Genomic DNA, 26,112 nt, shown 5'->3' on the forward strand with positions numbered 1-26,112 from the left:
ACTAATTAAAGAAAAATTAACATTTTTGGTAGCATGTTCAGGTATAAATGGCAGTGTCAGTGTAATGTGGCTAGATTGCTAGCAATAAGTATTTATGTGGCTGTATTAAAAATTATTAATTTCCCATCTCCATACATTCCAGCTCTCCTGATGTTGGCTACACAGCATTCTGTTTCCATCCTAGGACCCAAGCTGAAGGGATGGCCCCAGTAAAGACTTCATGTTCAAACAAAACACATGCCATAAACGATAGTGAGAAGGGCCTCAGGGATCAAACCAGTAGACAGAGACAATTATTCTGAACAAATTACCTACAGCCAACCACATCTAGGACTCATCAGCCCTTACTCTTAGTTAGTAGACACCTGAGCTCGAGTTGGGCCCTGCCTAAGTACGCATTTCCCAACAAGGCTTGCAGATAGCTGTGCTGTTGACTCTGGTTCTACCTACAGAGGACTGCGAGTAACGTGACTCCCAAAGCAAGAGGTTTGCCTTTCTTTCATCTTCTTTCCTCATCACTGATTTTGATGACTTTCAAGTTACATTTTTCTCCAATATTGTGGGTTTTGTTTTGTTAGCTTTGATTCATTGTCAGAAGGATATTTTCTTATACATTTTGTCTAAAACATCTAGACGTCTAGCTTTTAGATTTTACTCTATGATCCATTTTCAAGTTAGACTTTTTTTCCTATAATATAGATGAGGCTCTGGGTTCATTCTTCTGACTGTTTAACTGACCTAACATTCTCACGGAGAGTTCACTTTCCATCAAATTGCTTTTATCTCTTTGTCAAAAATCAATTGGCTATAAACTCAAAGGATTGTTTGTGGGTCCTAATTCTGCTTCTTTAAACTGATCTAGTCCATGAACATCTATGTGCGTCTTTGTGTTAGTAATTCTGACTTGAATGCTGTACCTTTACAATAGATCTTAAAACCAGTGTCATAATCTATTTTTAAAGAATCCTTTTAGTTCTCTCTGAGTCATTCATTCAACAATTTCAATAAAAATCCTGCTTGAACTGTGGAACAGATTGTATTTAAATCAATAATTCAATTTGAGAAAGCTGACTTTCTAGTGTTGAGTTCTCAGACCACAAATATGAAGTAATCCAGTGAATTTTAAACTTGTTAAGCAATGCCCTGTAGACTTGTTCTTTTTTTTCTTTGTATCAACTCTAAAAGTAGTTTATATATTTTATTCTACTGTATGGAATTTTTCTTTTTAAAAATGTTATTATTGGTGTACGGTGAGGGAAAGATTTCACACACACACACACACACACACACACACACACACACACACACACACACAGCAAACATAGAGGTAAGAGAACTCTACTTTATGGAATTAATTTTCTCCCTCTAACTTTATGTGGATTCCAGTAGTTGAACTCAGGTCACCAAGCTTGCACAATAAGCTCCTTTACCCATTGAACCATGTCATCAGCCCCAGAATTGTCTTTTTGTTTGTTTGTTTGTTTAAATTATTCATTGGCATGCCTATTGCTAACACAGAGAATTGCAAAAAAATAAAATATTGCTGAACTCAGTGCAGTAGACCATTTAGCCATCCAGACCCACAAAAGCATAACTAATATTACAGAAGTATTTAATTTTATTTCATAATTTATTTGTCTGTTATAAATTCATGTATAACTCAAATGAAAATTTCATGAAATTGTATATTTCAATGTCCCTTTTTTATTTGCCTTGTGCGATAGTCTTTCTATGTTGCTTAGGCTAACCTTCATCTTTTGATCCTCCCACCTCTGTTCACTCCAACACTATAACATTCGCTCCCTCACTTACAGCAGTCATTGTGCTTTAACTTAAAAACTCCGTCAAGCATTCATGTAGAGAAGACTCACCACAATGAAGTTTTTGCTTGTGTTTCCTTGGATTTATACTGGTCCAAGTTCATCTTTAATTTTAGTAAAAATCCAGGAGTTAATTTTGTAATAATTTTCTTATAAATGATGAGTCATCTTCCAAAATAATCTATTGTAAGCTTTTCATAATTTATAATTTACCAAGATGCAGATCTTGGGGTCTATAATACTTGGGGTTAATTGGACGTCTTCAATGTGTACATTGATTTATTCACCATGTTTGGTGGCAGTATTTATTCTAATGTTGTTTGTTTCTCTCCTCTGTTCCCCCATTCTCTCCCCTGCAACTCATATTATGTCTGGGTTGATGATTGCTATTGTCCCCTAGGTCTCAGGGTTGCTGCTCACTTTCTCCATGCCGTTTTGCTGACCCAACACTATTTCCTAGCCATTTTTGTGAACTATTCATCTCAGTAATGACACTTTTCAACTCTAAACTTTTCCATTTGATGGTTATGTTAATGTGTAGTGTGTGCTACTACTTAAAATATTTTCATTTTGAAACAGTTATTGACTCACAAGAAGCTGCAAATATAACCAGAGGAATCCTTAGCTGTCTTCCAGAGCCCTCAGTAACTTTACTTATATAATAGTTTAAAGTCAAAAGTAGAAATCTAATGATAATGCAAATGAGTATTGATTGATTGGACTTTATTTTTCTTTCTCTTGTCTTGTAGATTTGGATAACGATGACCATAAAAGTAATCATACTACTAGGTTTCATAAAAAGTGATTTCTCTGCTTCTATTAGCTATAACCTTAGACAATTACTTTTTCCATCTCTATACCCTCTTGTCTCAAACATCAGTATCAAAATGAAACTTTATTTGACATTTCTAATTTTCATACTGCCTTCCCACTCTGCATAATGCTCTCCAACATTTTTAACTTGTTACCTGCATCAATAATTGTTTATTTTATTGCTGAGGATAATGCCATTGTATAACTGTATCTATCATACTAGTAAATGTTCTATTTGAACTCATGGTTTGAAAGAGAGATGTTTTCAGATATGTGAATGCTTGACTGGCCTCTAAGGGTTTATAATCTCTCCCCTCTCTTTCCTCTGCTTCCTATGTGGAAAAAAAATCACCCAGCTTCTAGCTTCCTGCCTCTGCTCTCACCACTGTCACTGCTTTCCTAACAGTTGTCGTGCCTCCCCTACCATGGCAGACACTCTCCCTCTGGAACTACAAGCTAATATAAAATGGATCCTTCTCAACTCTTAAGTTGTTTTTTGGCCATGGTGTTTGGAATGTTCTAATGTACACACACAAACTCTCTCTGTGTGTCTGTCTTTTTATTTCATTGTCGGTCTGTCTGTAGTCTTGATTGTTGATTGGCATTCTTAATGACTAGTGATGTTAAATGTTTCTCATATGCTTATTTTCAATCTGTACAAGATTTTCAGTGTAATGTCTCCCTTCTGTTAATTTTCTACTATATTGCTTTTACTAGTAGGTCTTCTGATTACTTTTGTATATTTTAATTTATTAGTAACATATACCATGTTCTCCTAGTGTACAGCTCCGACTTACCTTCATATAATGATCTTTTACTGAGGAAATGTTTTACATTTTTATGAAATTCAACTTACTAAGTTTTCTTTTATGGATCAAACTTTGGGTAGTATGTCTAAATCTTCCCACTGAATTCCAAGGTTGAAGGGTTTTCTTTTAAAAAACAAACAAACAAACAAAACCAAAGCATATCTTCAAAATATTTTATGGTTTCAAGTAGTACAATACATCTAGAACTTAAGTATAATGGATTTTAATTATAATGGATTTTAGTAGTCTTTCTCTTTCATGTGCTCACACACCTTTCTTTAGGTTCTTTCATGCCTTTTAGATGTGAATCTCTTTACATCATTCACACATCTTGTGCCGGAAGCTACTCGGATTCATTTGTCTGTTTATGCACTGAAGAGTTTCCTGGCTGCTTTTAAGTTTGGGAAATTATAACTAAAACATTTCATTAACATTTGTGTATAGACTTTTGTGTGAAACAGAGAATTGAACTTCGTTGATAAGTCCCAAGGAGTACAACTAAGTGTGTAAGGAGAGTGGACTTAATTCTGTAGAAAAATGAGTCTTCCAAACTAGCTGTGTCATTTTCCATTCCCACAGTAGTGAATCAGAGTTCCCCTTTGCCCACATCAGCATTTGACCTTTGCATTATAAAAATTGGTGATTTTTATATTAACTATTGCAGTCTGTGTATATTGGCATATAATTGTAATTTTAATTTGCATGTTTCTATTACATTTATTAATGTGATTCCTTAGTTTTAAATGTTCTTGGTATATTTGGATAAAAATACCTATCCTTTGTCAGATATGTAGTTACAGGCTGTTTTCTCTCAAGTGTTGGTTTTCAGTTCACCTTTAAATAGTACTTTACAGGGCAGGATTATTTTAATGTAGTTCAACTTAATTCTTAAAATCATTTTACTACATCTTTAGTGTTTATATAGAAAGATCCTCTTAAATACAAGACTGCCTATGATTTCTTCCATGCTGTATCCTAAACTTTATGGTTTTGAATTTTACATTTAGAAAGACAAGTCTCAGACGAAGATGTATTTTTCAAGTATATTTGAGTATTTTTCAAATCTTCAAGAACAACTGGAAAAGTCTATCCATTTCCCACTGAATTGTTCCTTCATCAAAAGTCAGCTTGCTATATTAGTGTGGGGCTATTACTATGGTTTCTATTGTGTTTCATTAGCGTACTTGGTTTCCTCTTTCAATATTGCATTGTTTTGTGCCTTTTGCTTTTCTATGCTAGTTTTAGAATTCATTAGACAATACATTAGAAGCAAAGAAAATGAATGAAATCTTGACTGAGATGGCAAAGACGAAGCCATAATCAAGGTGAGAAAAGCAAACATCTTGTTAATATTAGGCTTTCTACCCATGAATACAAAATATTTCCTCATTTCTTTACAGTTTTATTTCTTTCATTAGTATTTTGAACTCTATTTTGCTCTGCATATGGGTTTCATATGGATTTTGTTAGATTTATACACGTATGTCTCACTATTTGGTGCTAATGAAAGTAGTGGTGTGTTTTTCATTTCAAACTTCTCTCTTTTATTGTGGAGTAGGGGAAAGCAATTGGCCCAGTATATCGACTGTGTATTCTGCAATCTCCCTGCCATCTGATGCTATTTGCATTATTTATGGGTGATTGTTAGAGATTTTTCTGTGAATTATGTCATGTATGAACAAAATTGTACTGTTTTTCCTAAGCAATATGCCTTGCCTTAGTTACACCTTCAATTAAAATATTGACTAAGAGTGGCATTAATGGTAGGTACATCCTGACTTGTCCTTATTTTAGCAGAAATAGATCTATTTTTAAATACTGTACATATGGTGTTACTATACAGCTTCTCCTTTCCAAACAGAAGAAATTTCCTCCTCTTCCATATGTAATGTTTCATTCATGAGTGGACATTTGATCTCAAAAATTTTTTAAAGATTTTCAAGAAGACAAGGACCCTTCTCTCTTTAACGTATTAAATAACGGTGTTTTCTTTTGAGTTACTGTCCTACTTGACTAGTAGTTGGAAATATTGACCTTATGTAGTAATGCTACCATGATTGATCATGTATTTTTTGAAAAAAAAAAAAGAAACAAGCTGTTATTCTTATATAATCCAGATTGGTCACAAAGTTGCTCTATATAACAGGCTGGCCTTGGACACAAGTTTCTCTTAACTTAGCGTCCCCAGTGAGCACTGCATTTGAATTACAGGTAGGGACCACTATAGCCAGACTAACAAATTACATCAACTTTGCGTACCCAGGAAAAATCTCGCACAGACATTCTGTGTCTTGCTGCATGGTTTGCTAACACTTAGCAGCATCTCTATAGTAGCTCGGGCTGTCTTTGGATTTGTTATGAGGATAATATGTGCCTCATAATATGAAATATGATGTACCCTTTCTGCTTATCATTACTCAAAAAGTATAGAAATTTAGCACATATCAAGATAGCACCTTTAAATATGTAGTATACAATCTGCATTTATAATACGTTTTTACTTTAACTAACATACTACTTCACAAGTAGGAGCGGTAGATACCTGTAGCAAATATTCTAATTTATTCCTTGTCACTATGCATCCATTTCTTCATAGTTTAGACCAACCAAATATATTTATGCAATTATGTAAATAAAGCTATTTTTGCACTCCTTAAAGCAGGGAGCAGTAAAGGATTCTATTAGCTTTCATTTATCCCTTTTCTTTCATTCTCAGTTTTTTAAAGCTCGTGTGCACACGTGGGTGTATGCGTGTGTTTTCCTACGAATGTGAATGTAACACTACATATATGGATGCGCTCACAGAGGCATCAGATCCCCTGGACTGGAGTGAGCAGTCCATGTTAGCCTCCATGTGTGCACAGGAACCTAGCCCAGAGCTTCCACAACAGCAGCATGTGCCAGTGAGCCATTTCTCCCTGGACATAGCCTATAATCGAGTATACGGATTATTATTTCATTCTCATTGTTGAATGACAAATGTGGCTACAGAAATCTACGTGGTTTTCCATTGTTTTAAATATTTTCTTTTACTTTCTTTTCCTTCTATATTTCTTCTAGAACTCTGGGAGGGTCTTCTCCTTCTTTGACCACAGGCAAAGTTAATAATTTAATTTTTGTACTTTCCACCCATGCGGTCTTCAGTGAGAGTCTATTACGTATAGTTAGCTGTTTGTCGCCATTTTTGGAAAATTCTTAACCACTACAACTTCAAGTAGCTTTCATTTCACATTCTCTTCTCTTCCCCGAATATCTTTAGGTTCGTGTCATACATCTGTAGTTATCCCACAATTCTTTGATATTTCTTTACACTTTTTAAAGCTATATTTTCTCTGTAGTATTCAGTCTAGTTCTGTCAACATATCTTCAAGTAACTGCTGTAGGCTCTCACTTTTTATGAGGGCTATGCTCATCCGAGACACACAGTTCACATCGTTACAGTGCTTCTCACATTGTAGAATTTTTTCTGGTCACTGTTTTATTGGTGTTTCCATTTCCTGGCTTTTAGCCATCTGTTTTTGATTATTGTCTGAAATAATAATTTTTCTTCACTAGGGACCTTAGCATATTAAAATTAGTTTCTTAAACTCATAATCTGGCCATTCCAAAATTTCTCCCATGTAAGCACCTTATAATTTTCTCTACATGCCTGTCCTATGCATGTGTTTCTCTAATGTTTTTCATACATCTATTGGTGAATGCAATCAGTCTGAGCTTTCTCTGCTATCTCCATGTGTCTGCTTATCCTGCATACACTAACAAAATCTTTGGCCAGGATACACTAACAAAATCTTTGTGCTTCATACAGTGAGCAGTGAGCACTACAAGGCTGACATTGTCCCTAGTCCCAAATCATCAAGGATGACCTCTCTATGCATCAAAAGTAGAGTTGAGTTAAAGTGGTTGGGGTCTAAAAATTTCAATTTCAATAATGACAACTCTCACGATTGACCAGAACCCTTTTTGTGAGTTTCGGGCAAACTCTTGCTTCAGAGTTGGAGAGATCAGCACATGCCAACAATTGCAGTAACCTAGACAGGGACCTAGGAACAGAGCCTAGTCCAGAGTCAGTCCTACTGAAGAATTATAATTGGAAAACTTTCTGGGGTTCTCCCTCTAACAAGATTAAGAGTTAAAATCCCTAGGGGATGCCCTTAAGGAAACCCCACACTGTCTTTAACCCACAGGTCTACCTCTCTGGCTGTCAAGGCGAAGATCAGAGGACATAGTCTTTACGTTTGATTCATGAGAAGAGAAAAAAATAACCATTTTTTCGAATGTGTCAAGAGCATTATCATTCTCCTTAACAATGCTCACTTTTAAAACAAACCATTTTATTAGATCTTGACTGCCTGGGGACCTTACCAGAGTCTCATTAATATGGTACCAGAGAAATATTAAGCTCTAAGCTCTCAAGTCTTCTATGAAGATAATGGAAGAACGAAGTACATTCCCATCTATAGTTCTTGTATCACTGAAGAAGTGAGAAGACAAGAGCACATGTGAAGGTCACAGCCCAGTGTCCTCTCTCACTACAGTTCTGTGAGATAACCACTGGGCTCAAGGGAACTCCTGCTTGTCCACATCCATCACCTCAGCATTAGGGTTTCATACAGAACCAAGCATCAGACTCCGACTTTGCAAGCCTCCTGATTTATTTAAGGAGATTCTTCTATGGAAACCAAAAAGACCGAAACAAGAAAGGAAATTCAGACTTGAATATCTATGGCAACAGGAACATACATTAACTCTGAGACATAAAATGGAGATATTTTGGGCTCAGTTGATTTTTACCCAATATATAATTTCTAGCATGCAGCAAACATTATACAGCATGTTTTTTGTTTTGGTGTGGTTTTTTAAGGAGAGAGAGAAGGGGGGGGGAAGAGAGAAGCACAATAAAGTTTAGATTTTGAAGAAAATTTGGAATTGGATACAAAATTGCTCTTGGGGTCCTGTGGGTGCTGAATTATTGAATAATTCAGAATGGTATACTTTTAAGGCAAAATTTTAACCATAATCTGACAAATAAATATTTTATTTAATTATGTTGAAAATAATTGAGTTTTTCCCCTAAGAAAAATAAACTTGAAGTCAAATTATTTAGCAGTGTTTACTAGAGATAACCACTGTGCCATGAGAAGGCAGAACTTGCCATTAGTTGAGATGGATCTCATGTTTCGGGCAACCATGGCTTAGTTATAAGACAGTAATCTCATGGGTCAGGAGATGCCATTTGGGGAGGTTTTAGAACACCAGATGGCACAAGTAAGTGAGCAAAGCCAAAATACCAGCAAGAATTTTATCCACATAATGAAAAGCAAATGGCATTTAAGAAACTATGAATCTCAACAAACTGTGTGGATGGACTCTGCCAGGGAGTAAAGCAAGAGCTAGGGCATTAGAAAGTTCACAATAAAAAATTTAAAGAGATCAGCATTTCTTTTCTAGAATCTTCTCTTCCTCTTTTCATTACCTTTCCCCTCCCCCATGTTAAAAGTAATGATAGAAAATTCTAAAATCACAAAAGAATAAATAAGAGAATTTAAATCCCACTTAATACCCAAAGCCAATGCTATATTGATTCTCAATTCAGTACATGTTATTTCTCCCTATCAACTTCCATTTCAGTATATGTTATTTATGCTTCCAGAATTTCTCCTTAGAATGGGCTTTAAGCCAATGCTACCAAGGTAGGTTAAGGATGGGGTGACACGTTAGTGCTAGAAATGAGGCATACGTCGGCAAAAACAATAAGTGGATGGAGGAGCTGGGGTTATGTCCTCAGAATAAAGGAGTCACTGTCAGCTGTGGCCAGTTTCATTTCATCGAGTGCTCTTGCAGCTTGAAAACAAGAAGACCTTTGAAAACACAGTTTTCTCATCTGGAAGTGATGAGAAATGATCATTCCATGAATAACTAAGACACGAAAGTGTTCATTACTGTTCACTGGAACAATCCCAGGATCATGTCAGGTTAGCAATGATCGGGTTGGATAACTTCTATCAGGTTTCTTTACTGTAGAGATCACCCATCACATGACATAAGCTAAGAGGAGGAGTGCTGCCTGTGTACACGCTGAAGAGTAATTTCCTGAAACAGCAAATGGTGATCGTGGGAGCCCGGACACCAACAGATCAATGTGCCAGGAACAGAGATGATAGATTCTGAAAAATGCATATTGGACATCTTGGTTACTGAAGGAACATCACATAATATACTTAAAAGATGAAGATTAAAACCTTATTGATGTAAGCTAATGAGTTTAAAAAAGTCAAACATGGCCTGTCCTTGACCAGAATTGCCATGCTACTGTGCATGATGCTTTGAGGATTTTGGGGGAACTTTTCTTATCATTAGACAAGAAGCTGTTCTTTTCAGTGGAAAATTACTCAAAATAAAGATGTCTTTATTACAAAACACATTTCTGAGCGTGGCTTTTCTGTCATCAGAAATGTGCTTTGTAAGCCATGGTCATCCGTTTAACATCACTGTAGACAACTGTACTGTTTCTCCAGGGAGGTTCAGTGGAGACCTAGGCAAATTGTGCCAAGTTTGTGGAGGAGCTGAATGAAGTCAAAACCATATCAGTCTTCAAGGTGTGTACAAACTGTTGTTATGATTTTGTAACATATGAGAAATATGGGGTTGGCAACTAGGTTTTTTATTTCTTGTCCAAGAATACGAGATTTTAGGTCCTAACTATATGGTGGACAAGCTGGACATTGGAATCCAGGTTATGGGTGTCTGGGGAGCAATTTAAATTCTTATGTCATTTTGCTGGGGTATATCTCAGTGTAGAAGGTTTTTTTGGTATGCTTAAGACCCTATGATGTAAGTTCCATTCTAGAAAAAAATGTAATAGCTATTTTTGTCTTGTGCCTAGGCCAAGGCTAGGGCTATTTATGTGCTACGAATTTAGCTTTTTAGAAATGTATTCAATATTTGACTGTTGTTGTGAAACCTCAATTCTGCATATCAAAAATTAGATTAGTGGGTTGGGGATTTAGCTCAGTGGTAGAGCGCTTGCCTAGCAAGCACAAGGCCCTGGGTTTGGTCCCCAGCTCCGAAAAAAAGAAAAAAGAAAAAGAAAAAAAATTAGATTAGTGATACTTAACCCATAATGGTTAAATGGTGTAAAATTTAAATGTGTATAACATGGCCTATAAGGTTCTAAAGAGCATAGTAAGTAATAATTTTAAAGCATCCACTCTTCGGGCTAGAGACAGATTAAGCACATTTCACCTCCTTTAGGGTTTAAGGTACAGCTCATCCACTCTGACATTTTCAATGAGCACCAATAAGTGGCCTTGGTTATTTAAACTGAGATGCCTGTATAACCTCAGATAAATTATTAAACATGGTTGTCCTCTGTGTGTCTTTAAAAATAATTCCATCTTAACCTAGCATAAAATAGTTTTTGGATTAAAAGTCCTGGGCAGGAGGGCTCAATAACTTAACATTTGTGAGTCTCAATTTCCTTGTTCATCAATGCCCAAGACGTTTGCCAATCCATCTCCCAGTGATATAGTCAGGAAAAATTGAGATAAAGTGTTCAGAAGTACTAGGTAAGCTCAGTAAAGCCGATAATTTTAAACCAATCATCAGCTTTGGAGGAACCATGTTCACGGTGTCTGCTGCTAGCCCATTTAGGATCCAGGTGAAAGAGGAAGTGGAGAGGGAAGTAAGAAGCCATTGTTCGCTCCCACCGACCCCTTGTGCCATCCCCCGTCCTAATAGTGGGGGATATGGAGCCCAAAGAAGCCACCTCCAGTAGCCAAGAAGGACTCTCAGTGGAGAGGTAAGGATAACAACAGGCTACGTACGCACAAGGTCTATGACCCAAAATATGTCCTGCTTTTAAGCCGTGCAGGGACAAAAATGGAGCAGAGATGGAGGAAATACCCAACCAATGATTGGCTCAAATCAAGACCCATCCGTGGGCAAGATCCAGTCCTTAACACTCTCGCTGATACTCTGATACGCTTGCCTGCAGGATCCTAGCATAATTGTCCTGTGAGAGGTTCCACCCAGCTGCTGATGAAAACAGATGCAGTGACCCCCAGCCAAACACTAGATGGAGCTTGGGAGTTTGTGGAAGAGTTGTGGGGAGGATTCCCGGAACTGAAGAGGATAGGGACTTCCAACAGGAAGTCAACTAACCTGGCTAACCTGGACCCTTAAGGGCTCCCAGTGACTGAACTACCAACCAAAAAGCTAGCACAGGTTAGACTTGGACCCCACTGCACATATGTAGCAGGTGAGCCGCTTGATCTTTATGCCAGCATCCCACCAACTGGATCAGGGGCTGTTCTTGAATCTGTTTCCCATCTGTGGATCCCATTTTACTAAGTGGGCTACTTTGTCTAGCCTCAGTGGGAGAGGATGTGCCTAGTCGGCAGAGACTTGGTATGCCAAGGTGGGGTGAAACCCAGGAGTGGGAGGAAAAGTGGGGGAAGGAGCTGTGGAAGAGGGCAACTTAGAGGAAAGTGGGGCTGGATAGTGGAATGTAAAGTGACTAAACAAATGCGAAAGAATAATGTCCCCCTTAAAAAAAACAAAAGAGACGCCGTCATCGTTCTCATCTTGTGTTTACCTGTATCGTTGCTGACGTTTAATTCTACCTAGTTATTCTGTATTTGATTCGGTTTTTTTTTTCTTTTATTGGATTTTTTTATTTACATTTCAAATGTTATCCCCTTTCCAGTTTCCCTTCCAGAAAACCCCAATCCCATTCCCCCTCCCCCTGATTCTATGAGGTGCTCCAGCACCTATCCACCCACTCCTTCCTGCCTCCCTGCCCATGCATTCTCCTACATCGGAGAATTGAGCCTTCACAGGACCAAGAGCCTCTCCTCCCACTGATGCCTGACAATGTCATCCTCTGCTACATATGCAGCTGGAGCTATGGCTCCCCTCATGTTTACTCTTTGGTTGGTGGTTTAGTCCCTGGGAGCTCTGATGGGTCTGGTTGGTTGATATTGTTGTTCTTCCTATGGGATTGGAAACCTCTGTATCTGACTCTTAAAAAGTTCCTGCTGGTGAAAGAAATTAGGGAGGTCTTAAGAAAGGAGATCTGAATAGGATTCTAAGATTTCTTTCTGCTGTCCATTCTAGGAGTTGATTCCAGGCCTTTACTTCTGGCCCTTTAAGGGATGTTGTCAGTATTTGTAAGTCTAATTGGATTCAGTTGTTCCTAGAGAGATACCTGCCAGTGGCAGAGTGTATTTTGATAAGCCCGCTGTGTTTCTTCCAAATTACAACTGTCATTTCTTTCTTTGAGCAGAACATAAAAGCACAGCCTGGTCTCTTTTGCCAAAGAACTTTTTGTCCTGCAGTTTTGCTGGGTGGATACCAGGTGCCAACAAGCCTTGAGGAATTTCACTTTGGCGCTGCCGAGGACAAAGGGGTCATTTAAAACTTTCACAATCCGGGCAAGCCCTGCACCTAGTGTGAGGTAGAGAGCCTGATTAATTGGGCTGTCACTCCCAACAATCTTGAGCCCTGGTCTTTTCATTCGCCAGCCAAAGAGAAGAAAGTAACATTCTCTACAATTAATTTTCACAACCTTGAACCCAGGAGCATGTGACAGAGGCTGGGTATTTCTCAACTATGAATTTTCTTTCCCCAGATACTACTTAACTTCACTGGCTCATTTCAGTTGTCAGAGTGAGGTAACGCGTTAAAGTCTGAATGTTCAAAACCATTTCTGTACATTCACTCTCGAGATGTAACCACCCACCCACTCTCACCCACACAAATACATGGCTTTGAAAAACAAAGTATTTGAAAATCTAAGCTCATTTTGTTAGAACTTTGGATTTTTTTTTGGAGATCTGTGTGTGTGTGTGTGTGTGTGTGTGTGTGTGTATGTGTGTGTGTGCACCCACGCGCACACGCATTTGTTTTTCCTGAGATGTATTGCATTTTCCACTCTGTCTCTTCTTACTTCAGTTGACCATCAATGGCAATATTTATGGTGATAGTCCTAATGGCTGACTTCTGTTGAGTGCTGATTATAGTTGGGGCTCTGGACTAAGCTCTTTATAAGCAGTATTGTCTCAGGCTATAGACTCATAAAGATTTGGCCTATGAAGTCATAGGTTAAATGGTAATAAAATCACTTGTTTGAAGATACATAACATTTATGGCAAATTTAAGCTTTTGCTAACTTTATGCATTCTTTCACACATGTATGTTCAAATTTAATATTTCATTGCATTTATTTCTTTTGCTTATGTGTGTACACATACTAGGGAATTAGAAGACAATTTGCTGGAGTTTCTGTGTCTTTCCACCAAGTGGGGACTGGGATTCAAATTAAATTCTGGCTCTATGATTTAGTGGCAAGTGCCTTTACCCTCTCACTATGCTCAAATTTAAGATCTCCTACAAACAATGTGTTTTGAAAGCCACAGTATTTCTAAGCCCCCTAAACGATTTACCATCAAATACCTCTTCTGATTCAGGCTCTGTTCTGGTTATTGGAACAGGGAATGAGTAAAAGTCTCCAAATCTCAAAGTTGGAAATTACAACTTAAACTATAGCAGTTGATGCTCTTTCTCTGTGTCTCTCTGGCTCAGTCTCTCAGTCTCTCCCCCCCTCTCTGTGCATGTGTGTGTGTGTGTGTGTGTGTGTGTGTGTGTGTGTGTGTGTGTAAATGGGGAGCAAGTGTGTTTGTGCATGCAAACCTGCAAGCCAAAGATCAATGTCAACTATAGTTCTCCCTCACGCTCCATGGTCTGTTTGGAAGAGAGGATGTCTCACAAAATCTGGATCTTACAGATTGGTTATACTGGTTGAACAATCGGCTCCTTCAAAGCTACCTGTCTCTGCCTGTCTCCTCCCTCTCAGGGTATACAGATGCCTGCTGTATTAGGCCTTTCCATGGATGCTGGGGATCAGAACCCAGGACCTCACATTTAGGCTACAAGCATCTTACCAATTGAGCTGTTCTGAGCTGTTTCCCTAGCTCTCCACACCTCTATTTCTGTTCTTTTTTTTTTTTTTTGACAAATCTCACCGAATACAGGGACAGCAAGCATGTTCTATCACATTCTGCCACCATTGGCCCTTTTAAATAGCAGAAGTCTCAATCTAATGTAGATTTGTAGATTAACAAATTCACAATATAATTGATCATAAACCAGGATTTCTCAAACCAGATCCAGACTAGAAGTTTTAAGGAGCCAAACAAGAAATATTACCTATGTGAAACATGCATAGGAGATAAAGGGTGCTAGAGTTGGAGTGCAGACCTAGAACACGCCTTTAGCATAGCCAAACTCTGCTGCCAACTACCCCCCCCCCAAAGAAAGGAAAACTATGTGGATGCTCAATGTACTAGAAGGACAGCCTCTGACGAAAGACATTTCCATGAAATAAAAATGAAATTGCCAGCAGCGCTCAGTTTAATTAGCCTAGTTTAAAAAGCATTAGCCCCCCCCAAAAAATTAGAGTGAATTGAAGATTTGAGATTTAGATTTCTGGAGGAAGCCCTTCAGGGACAGGGACAGGGTGGGCAGGAGGAAATGCAGTGAGGTGGCCATATATCATTTGATTTAGAAGGGTCTGGTCCTGTAGTATTTTACTACCACACAAGAATGACTACTCTCAGAGTTTACATAATACCCGGGTCAATGTAAAACTATTTATGATGCTGTATCCTTCTAATAGGCTGTACCTGATAAGACAGAAAACCAAGTAACCCCCCAAACACTTGTGTTTGTGCCTAGTGTGTAGGGGCATGTCAGGGGAGGGAGGCAGGAAGGGTTAGGTGGCTGGATGTGGGAACACCCTTATAGAAGAAGGGGAATGGGATAGAGGGTTTATGGATGGGAAACCGAGAGAGGGGATAACATTTGAAATGCAATTTAAAAAATATCCAATTGAAAAAAAAAAGTTCGGTCCAGGGGCTCCAGGGAATCATGTGCTTGCTCATGGTGTCAACAACTTGACTTTTAAATATTTCTGGGTTTAGTTTTCTGCCCTAGCTGGTGCTAGTTTGATGGTGGAGCCCACATCAATCCTGGGCAAGTGGCTACTTCTGTGTTCTTTTCGGCTACTGTTGATTTTCTGTCAAATGGTGGCAGCCTTTCTATGTCCAAAGACATTCTTACCTAATTTAGATGGAGAGGGAGGGGCGCAGGGTCTCATAGCTCTCCCCAGGGGAGTTGGACTCTAAGCTCAGTCATTCCTGGGAGAGGGAGGGGCTGCTCAACCCTAATTAAGTCAGTTCTAGGACTGACATGTAAATGTATACAGGCTCCTTGGCTCTGTCTGCCCTTTCAGAAGGTAATCAAGTCAAATTATCTATGAGGAGAAACGAGGCTTATGGCTGAGAGAGGGTGTGCAAATGAAAACCAGATTCAGAGGGAGGTTTGCAGGAGAAAAACACAGGAGAGGGAGAAGGTGTCTGAGAGCAGGGAGCCGGGCTTGAGGTTTTCTCTCCAGGACCTGACTCTAGTTTCTTTATATATTTATTTCTGGTTGTGTCTCTGCTTATTTTTGCCCCCCCCCTTTATATCTTTGTTTACTTCACTGGATCTCTTGAAACTAAGCAGAGGATTTCAAGATCGGGAGTGGGGGATAAATCCTTGTGAATTGATGACAGATAAGGTGAGAGAGAACAGGATCCTGGGTCCAGAATGACTGTCATGGAGGAATGACAGAGGTAGTCTGGAACTCAAGGCTGCCCCTGATGGTCTGAAGCATGTTTTTTTTTTTCTTTGTTTGTTTTTGTTTTTTTTTATTTTGTTTTTTGTTTTGTTTTTGTTTTTTTTTTCCCACGAACTCTGAAACCCAGCTGAATTCTTAGGACTCTTGCTATACAACAGCAGTTTTACCCTCAGAGGACACTTGGCAGTATGGGGAAGCATTTGTAGTTGACACATTTTTTTTTACATTTTTACATTTTATTTATTTATTTTTTTTTATTAACTTGAGTATTTCTTATATACATTTCGAGTGTTATTCCCTTTCCCGGTATCTGGGCAAACATCCCCCTCCCCCCTCCCCTTCCTTATGGGTGTTCCCCTCCCAACCCTCCCCCCATTGCCGCCCTCCCCCACCAGTCTAGTTCACTGGGGGTTCAGTCTTAGCAGGACCCAGGGCTTCCCCTTCCACTGGTGCTCTTACTAGGATATTCATTGCTACCTATGAGGTCAGAGTCCAGGGTCAGTCCATGTATAGTCTTTAGGTAGTGGCTTAGTCCCTGGAAGCTCTGGTTGCTTGGCATTGTTGTACTTTTGGGGTCTCGAGCCCCTTCAAGCTCTTCCAGTTCTTTCTCTGATTCCTTCAACGGGGGTCCTATTCTCAGTTCAGTGGTTTGCTGCTGGCATTCGCCTCTGTATTTGCTGTATTCTGGCTGTGTCTCTCAGGAGAGATCTACATCCGGCTCCTGTCGGTCTGCACTTCTTTGCTTCATCCATCTTGTCTAATTGGGTGGCTGTATATGTATGGGCCACATGTGGGGCAGGCTCTGAATGGGTGTTCCTTCAGTCTCTGTTTTAATCTTTGTCTCTCTCTTCCCTGCCAAGGGTATTCTTGTTCCCCTTTTAAAGAAGGAGTGAAGCATTCACATTTTGATCATCCGTCTTGAGTTTCATTTGTTCTAGGCATCTAGGGTAATTCAAGCATTTGGGCTAATAGCCACTTATCAATGAGTGCATACCATGTATGTCTTTCTGTGATTGGGTTAGCTCACTCAGGATGATGTTTTCCAGTTCCAACCATTTGCCTACGAATTTCATAAAGTCGTTGTTTTTGATAGCTGAGTAATATTCCATTGTGTAGATATACCACATTTTCTGTATCCATTCCTCTGTTGAAGGGCATCTGGGTTCTTTCCAGCTTCTGGCTATTATAAATAAGGCTGCAATGAACATAGTGGAGCACGTGTCTTTTTTATATGTTGGGGCATCTTTTGGGTATATGCCTAAGAGAGGTATAGCTGGATCCTCAGGCAGTTCAATGTCCAATTTTCTGAGGAACCTCCAGACTGATTTCCAGAATGGTTGTACCAGTCTGCAATCCCACCAACAATGGAGGAGTGTTCCTCTTTCTCCACATCCTCGCCAGCATCTGCTGTCACCAGAGTTTTTGATCTTAGCCATTCTCACTGGTGTGAGGTGAAATCTCAGGGTTGTTTTGATTTGCATTTCCCTTATGACTAAAGATGTTGAACATTTCTTTAGGTGTTTCTCAGCCATTCAGCATTCCTCAGCTGTGAATTCTTTGTTTAGCTCTGAAGCCCATTTTTTAATAGGGTTATTTGTTTCCCTGCGGTCTAACTTCTTGAGTTCTTTGTCTATTTTGGATATAAGGCCTCTATCTTTTGTAGGATTGGTAAAGATCTTTTCCCAATCTGTTGGTTGCCGTTTTGTCCTAACCACAGTGTCCTTTGCCTTACAGAAGCTTTGCAGTTTTATGAGATCCCATTTGTCGATTCTTGATCTTAGAGCGTAAGCCATTGGTGTTTTCTTTAGGAAATTTTTTCCAGTGCCCATGTGTTCCAGATGCTTCCCTAGTTTTTCTTCTATTAGTTTGAGTGTGTCTGGTTTAATGTGGAGGTCCTTGATCCACTTGGACTTAAGCTTTGTACAGGGTGATAAGCATGGATCGATCTGCATTCTTCTACATGTTGACCTCCAGTTGAACCAGCACCATTTGCTGAAAATGCTATCTTTTTTCCATTTGATGGTTTTGGCTCCTTTGTCAAAAATCAAGTGACCATAGGTGTGTGGGTTCATTTCTGGGTCTTCAATTCTATTCCATTGGTCTATCTGTCTGTCTCTGTACCAATACCATGCAGTTTTTATCACTATTGCTCTGTAATACTGCTTGAGTTCAGGGATAGTGATTCCCCCTGAAGTCCTTTTATTGTTGAGGATAGCTTTAGCTATCCTGGGTTTTTTTGTTATTCCAGATGAATTTGCAAATTGTTCTGTCTAACTCTTTGAAGAATTGGATTGGTATTTTGATGGGGATTGCATTGAATCTGTAGATTGCTTTTGGTAAAATGGCCATTTTTACTATATTAATCCTGCCAATCCATGAGCATGGGAGATCTTTCCATCTTCTGAGGTCTTCTTCAATTTCCTTCCTCAGTGTCTTGAAGTTCTTATTGTACAGATCTTTTACTTGCTTTGTTAAAGTCACACCGAGGTACTTTATATTATTTGGGTCTATTATGAAGGGTGTCGTTTCCCTAATTTCTTTCTCGGCTTGTTTCTCTTTTGTGTAGAGGAAGGCAACTGATTTATTTGAGTTAATTTTATACCCAGCCACTTTGCTGACGTTGTTTATCAGCTTTAGTAGTTCTCTGGTGGAACTTTTGGGATCACTTAAATATACTATCATATCATCTGCAAATAGTGATATTTTGACTTCTTCTTTTCCGATCTGTATCCCCTTGACCTCCTTTTGTTGTCTGATTGCTCTGGCTAGAACTTCAAGAACTATATTGAATAAGTAGGGAGAGAGTGGGCAGCCTTGTCTAGTCCCTGATTTTAGTGGGATTGCTTCAAGTTTCTCTCCATTTAGTTTAATGTTAGCAACTGGTTTGCTGTATATGGCTTTTACTATGTTTAGGTATGGGCCTTGAATTCCTATTCTTTCCAGGACTTTTATCATGAAGGGGTGTTGAATTTTGTCAAATGCTTTCTCAGCATCTAATGAAATGATCATGTGGTTTTGTTCTTTCAGTTTGTTTATATAATGGATCACGTTGATAGTTTTCCGTATATTAAACCATCCCTGCATGCCTGGGATGAAGCCTACTTGGTCATGGTGGATGATTGTTTTGATGTGCTCTTGGATTCGGTTTGCCAGAATTTTGTTGAGTATTTTTGCGTCGATATTCATTAGGGAAATTGGTCTGAAGTTCTCTTTCTTTGTTGTGTCTTTGTGTGGTTTAGGTATAAGAGTAATTGTGGCTTCGTAGAAGGTATTCGGTAGTGATCCATCTGTTTCAATTTTGTGGAATAGTTTGGATAATATTGGTATGAGGACTTCTATGAAGGTTTGATAGAATTCTGCACTAAACCCGTCTGGACCTGGGCTCTTTTTGGTTGGGAGACCTTTAATGACTGCTTCTATTTCCTTAGGAGTTATGGGGTTGTTTAACTGGTTTATCTGTTCCTGATTTAACTTCGGTACCTGGTATCTGTCTAGGAAATTGTCCATTTCCTGAAGATTTTCAAGTTTTGTTGAATATAGGTTTTTATAGTAAGATCTGATGATTTTTTGAATTTCCTCTGAATCTGTAGTTATGTCTCCCTTTTCATTTCTGATTTTGTTAATTTGGACACACTCTCTGTGTCCTCTCGTTAGTCTGGCTAAGGGTTTATCTATCTTGTTGATTTTCTCAAAGAACCAACTTTTGGTTCTGTTGATTCTTTCTATGGTCCTTTTTGTTTCTACTTGGTTGATTTCAGCTCTGAGTTTGATTATTTCCTGCCTTCTACTCCTCCTGGGTGTATTTGCTTCTTTTTGTTCTAGAGCTTTTAGGTGTGCTGTCAAGCTGCTGACGTATGCTCTTTCCTGTTTCTTTCTGCAGGCACTCAGCGCTATGAGTTTTCCTCTTAGCACAGCTTTCATTGTGTCCCATAAGTTTGGGTATGTTGTACCTTCATTTTCATTAAATTCTAAAAAGTTTTTAATTTCTTTCTTTATTTCTTCCTTGACCAGGTTATCGTTGAGTAGAGCATTGTTCAATTTCCAATATATGTGGGCATTCTTCCTTGATTGTTATTGAAGACCAGTTTTAGGCCGTGGTGGTCCGATAGCACGCATGGGATTATTTCTATCTTTCTGTACCTGTTGAGGCCCGTTTTTTGACCAATTATATGGTCAATTTTGGAGAAAGTACCATGAGGAGCTGAGAAGAAAGTATATCCTTTTGCTTTAGGATAGAATGTTCTATAAATATCCGTTAAGTCCATTTGGCTCATGACTTCTCTTAGTCTGTCTACATCTCTGTTTAATTTCTGTTTCCATGATCTGTCCATTGATGAGAGTGGGGTGTTGAAATCTCCCACTATTATTGTGTGCGGTGCAATGTGTGTTTTGAGCTTTAGTAAGGTTTCTTTTACATATGTAGGTGCCCTTGTATTTGACACATTGTTAAAAGGTAAGATTTGTGCTGCCGACACACGAGACCAGGCAGCTGCTACACTGTTTCAGGAAGCCAGGATAGTTTTGCACATATAGAGATATCTTCCTCAAAATGTCAGTTGTGCCCAGATTGAGAAATCTGATAAGGGAAAAATAACAATAATGGTATCTTGAAGGAAAAACTCCAGTTGCCTCTAATCCTTTTCTCTATTACGAACTTAGCTTCATCCGCTGGGCTGGCCCTTCCTATGCAGCCAGAGGCTGAATTTGCATTGGAAGTTACTTCTCCAATAGTCATCGTTTCCTCTTGAAAGTGTAGCAGAAATGTTGTAAACAGTGATGTGAGGTGTACTTACTGAGATAGGCTTACTCTTCCATCTACCCTTCAAAACCATAATTTCCTCTTTCTGATCAAAATCAGACCTAGAACGCATCTGCTAAAACTAGATTATGGGCACTAATAGCATTTCTTTCTCACAGTTTACCCTGTGTCTAGGTGAAATCAAGAAGGCCTCAAAGGGGGGAAAATCCAGTATGGTGGTCTTTAGAGAGTGTATAGCTAGAAAGGAAGAAAATGAATTTATTAAGATTTCATACACATCAGACACATGGTTCTCTCAAAGCATTGCTAGACAGCTTGGCACTAGTCAATAAGGGATCATTTGAATCTCTACATGTTTGCCTCTGTGAGTCAGCACAGCAATGGGAAGGTAAAAGCGAGGCACTGAGGTACCATTAGGGCATGGCTCATTTTGTTCTCTGACACTCATAGGCTAATTCTTTATGCCTATCATAGGCTAATTCTTTATGCCTAGCCCATGATGATCAGCCCTTCTAAACATCATTGACAGTGTCTTTGCAACACACAGGGTCAACCTCTGCTCTAGTTTCCATGTAGTCAGTCTCCTGAGGGGAAGTCTGCCATTTCTAACTCTAGAGAAAACACTTAACCCAGGATTTCAGAGGCCTACACAGGTTTTAACAGGAAAGAGTCTTCCATGGGTATAGTCAGAAGCACCATCAGATTTGACTTATCAGAGAACTCTGCTCCCGCAGAGGCCAATGAGCACGTGGAACTGGTGAGCTGTGTCTAGGAATGAGTCAGTTAACGCTTGGGACTCTTGCTTCTTCACCCTAAGCTAGAAGGTGGCGAAACACAGGCTAGACTTTATTGGACCAAAGTAAGAGCAACGAAACACATTTCCAATTTATAGAAAGACTATTGCTGTATTACTTTCCTATCTCTGCCTTTCTGTTCCTGCTTCCCTACCCCCTACCTTTTCTCACCCTTACTTTTCTCTCTCATTATAAAGAGCCATCCAAAGGCTTTAACTTTGCTGTGACAAAAACATCATTTCACATATCCTTCAGGTCTAAATGTGTAGAAGATAACTCAGAAGGTAACTTGACCTGCTCTAAGTAACAGGATTGTTGGGCTCAATGACTGTAACCGATTGAGAAGCAGAGAGAGACTACATTTCATTTTGTTTAAAATTCTCACACTTTCAATTAAAGAAAAAATGGTAGTTCAAAGAGATGATAAGTTTTATTCTTCTTCCAATGATCAAGGACCAACAGTCACCCTGGTTTCAGTTTTTACTCTGTAAAGTCAGGAGGCCACACTAGACAATCCTTTCTAACCTTTCTACGTACCGGGACCCTGATACTTCTTTGGATGGCTCAGTGAGAATTCACTCCACTTGGACACTCCTTCAGCCTTGCACTGATGTTCTTAGGAAGGCAATAAACTAGATTCCGAGACTATGTTTGTGAAGTGAGCAACTTTCAGTGGTTTTTATTCCTCATAAAAATGAAGAAAGATGAAAACAGACCAGCCCTTAAACATACATGCTCTCTGGAATGAAAGGATCTTGTTTGTTTTTGTTTGTTTGTTTGTTTTTGCCCTTTTAGTCATGGGAGCTGGTGGAGCAGCCGTGGTGAGGTGCTTCAGGACAGCTTCTCCAATGGGACATTAGGAACCTGCCTTGTTTTAAAAGGCTGAACTATGTTTGGCTAAATGAAAAGCACAAAGGCTGAGGACTTCATACCTTACAGCACTTAACCTCCACTTGCTTGCAAGGAATGCTGGCACGAGTGATTGCAAACAAATGCAGGAAGAGTCCCAGTATGGTCTGAATGGTGGGTCAGCAGGGGCCCAAAACTGTACTTCTCTGGTCCTGGTGCTATGGGTTTAAGATAAAGGAGTTCTGCATTGTGTGACCAACAGGCTGGAGTGGTCACACAACAACTCCAGCCTGTTGGTCACACAGTGCTCTGCCCTTCTGACCTACTATCAAATATACTGCAAAGGAAAAAACTAAGGAAGGCATCCTTTGGGAGTCTTGATAATGGGCCTCAATGCCAAAATTTCCTTCCTTCACTCAAGGAAAATTTACCAAGAGTTTAAGTGAGCCTAGCAGCCTGCTAAAATACTGGGGATGAGACAAAGAAGAAGACAGGCGGTTCCTGCCTCTAAGAAACTCAGAATGAAGGGACAAAGAAGACAAACTCTTAATGGCATCACATGACCGCTTTGTGCTGGGTTTGCAATGGAACTGTCTTCTACATGGTCTGATCCTCCCACCGAGTGCCACTTCATGCAGTTGAATAAACAGAGAGATGAAATAATTGGTTCGGTTCTACTAGGGTTGTCAGGGGATTTCATAATCTTTCAAATCCTCACTTTGAGATCCATGCAGGCTGTCAGATACATTTGCAGCAAGAGTTCTAAGGAGTTGTGAACATCCCAATGTGAGTGCTGAAAAATATCTCCTCTTCCGTTGTTTTGGGCAGGTTCTATCCTCTTCAAAGACATTCTAAATTGATGTCAGACATATGCACACACACACACACACACACACACACACACACACACACACACACGCACCCATGTACACTTTATGTTCATATATAAATTCTGCATAGAAAAAGTATGTGAGATTTGTCTCTCTGGGCCTGGCTTATTTTACTTGACATTTTCGTTTCCATTTTTCATCTATTTCCTTGAAGAAGATATAATCTTATTATTTTTTAATTAAACTTTTAGACTTTCATACATTAGAACCATGTTTCCACCCTTCCCTTCCCCTTCTCCAACTTATCCTGTATCCTCAGGAATCTCTTTAAAGTTCATGACCTTCTTTGAAATTTTGTGTGTGTGTGTGTGTGTGTGTGTGTGTGTGTGTGTGTGTGTGTGTGTGTGTTTAAGTCAGCCTGATCAGTCAATTTATTGTTTCTTCTATGTATATGTGTTAAGAGTGGACTAATTTATATCAAATAACTCAAGGGATGCCTCCCTAGCGAAGACTAATTCCCCCTCTCTCAGCACTCATGGGTTTCCTGTAGCTTCATTTAAAGATGGAGTCTTATGAAATTTTCCTCACCAACATCGGCACGTCCACTGATGTTGTTATGAGCAGGTATCGTTTAGGCAACCATAGTTTGTGATCTTATGGCTGCAGCACACGGGTCACACACACACAGAGGACACTATTATAAAGCATATACACTGCTCTTCTGGCTCTTACATTATTTTTACTACCCCTTCTGTGTGGGTGTTGGGAAATTAACCTAAGCCCTCTGCAGTAAGCAATCTCTTTGGCTGCCTATGGCTTTCTCAAACATCCTTGGTGTTTTGTGTCTGCTCCCCATCTCTACTCCAGCCTCCTTTCACTGTTAATTTCCTCTCTTTTATTTCTCTCTTTTTAACACCCATGTCCCACTGTCCCTCTCTAGAGCTCCTTTCCCTCTACTCGCCTTGGTCTCCTTCTACTTTGCTTCAGTGACTGCAAGCTATACTCTCATACCCAAACATCTAGAGATAGGCTCCGCAAACGAGAGAGAGTGCATCTGTTTTTCTGAGTCCGGGTTACGTCACTGCTTATATTTTCTTGATTCATCCATTTACTGCAAATTCCTGTTCTTCTTTACTGCTAATAAAACTCAATCGTGTATATAACACACATTCTTACTTGCCCATCTGTGGATGCTCATCTTGGCTGATTCATACCTGGCTAGTGTGAATCGTGCGGTGGTGATAAGCAAGGATGTGTCAGAATCTCTTCAATGTACTTAATCCTGTGGGGTGTGTACTCCGGAGTCTGAGTTATCTTAAGGGATACACGGTTTCAGCTGGGAATGACTGAAGGCTGTAGAAAGGGCAGTAGTAGTGGTTGTACAATAGTGTTTACGGCAGGATTTCTGCAGAACTGTGTACCAAAAATGGCTAAAATAAAAATTTTACCCTTTCAAGATTTTACCACCTTTACATTGTATTTTTTTTGAAAATGGATTTTTTATAGAATATATTCTGATTTTGATTCCTCTCTCCTTACTCCTCCAAGATCCTCCTCACCTCTAACCCACACAAACCCATACCATTTCCTGTTCTTATTCATTAGAAAGCAAACAAGCTTCCAAAGAAGAAGAGAAATAAAATAAAATAAAATAAATACAAATAAGTCTGAAGAGGACAAAACAAAATAAGGAACAAATTGAGCAAAAAAAAAACCAATTCATAAGAAACACATTCAGATACACACACACACACACACACACACACACACACACACACACACACATTTGCACACAGAGAAATCCCTTAAAGTCACAGAATCATAAACCATAATAGATAAGCAAATGACCTGTTAAGGGAAAAGAGAAGAAAAGAAAGGAGCAAAGAGAAAGCATCGTGAGACTAAAAGAAACCAAACAAAACAAACACATTGAAATCCTCATTGTTGGCCATCTCCTGCTGGGCATGGGGCTTCCCCTAAGTGTGGTTTATGGACCCAGTGACTCTCTGAGTCTCTATTGGAGAAAACTATTCTTTCCCTTCATGAACAGTTATCAATCGGAGATAGTTTCCGTGTTAGAAATAGAGTCCTTTATTCACTTCCCCTCTCAGTGCAGGGATCCCATCAGGCTGAGACTTGGGCCAGCTTCTGTGCACAACTGCCCCAGTGAGTTCATATGTATAGCAGTTCTGTTTGGCCTAGAAGGCCTGTATCCTTTGTGTCTTTCATCATTCCCTGGCTTTTAAACTCTTTGTGCCCCTTCTTAGTTCCTTGAGCCGTGAGGGGGAATTTAATGAAGGCATTTCATTTATGACTGGATTTTTCAAGATCTTCACTCTCGTTGTTCAGTTTTGGGTCTTTGTATTTTTTTCCTATCTATATCAGGAGTAAGCTTCTGTCTTTTATTGACATATTAGAACAGTAGATAGAATTTGGTTTTTCTCTAGGCCCATTGTCTATCTAGTCTCAAAATCTTGACCTCTCAAGTCATTTTATTGACATATTCCTTTAAGAGAGCAGTAACTTGTTCTTTCTAAGTTCATCTAAGTCTCTCTAGTCTCAAATTCTTGATTTCCCAAGCAGTGTCTGGCATGGATTGCATCTTACCATCTCACTGAATAGCCCTTAAATCCAATCATATAGTGGTTGGTTACTCCCACAAATTTGTGCCCCTATTCTACCAGAGTATTTTTCATGTAGGTTATCATCGTATATTGAAGGGTTTGTAGCTGAGTTTGTGTTTATCTTTATTCTTTGGT

Source organism: Rattus norvegicus, chromosome 8, assembly GCF_021556685.1.
Source record: "Rattus norvegicus strain SHRSP/BbbUtx chromosome 8, alternate assembly SHRSP_T2T, whole genome shotgun sequence".
Taxonomy (NCBI): Eukaryota; Metazoa; Chordata; class Mammalia; order Rodentia; family Muridae; genus Rattus; species Rattus norvegicus.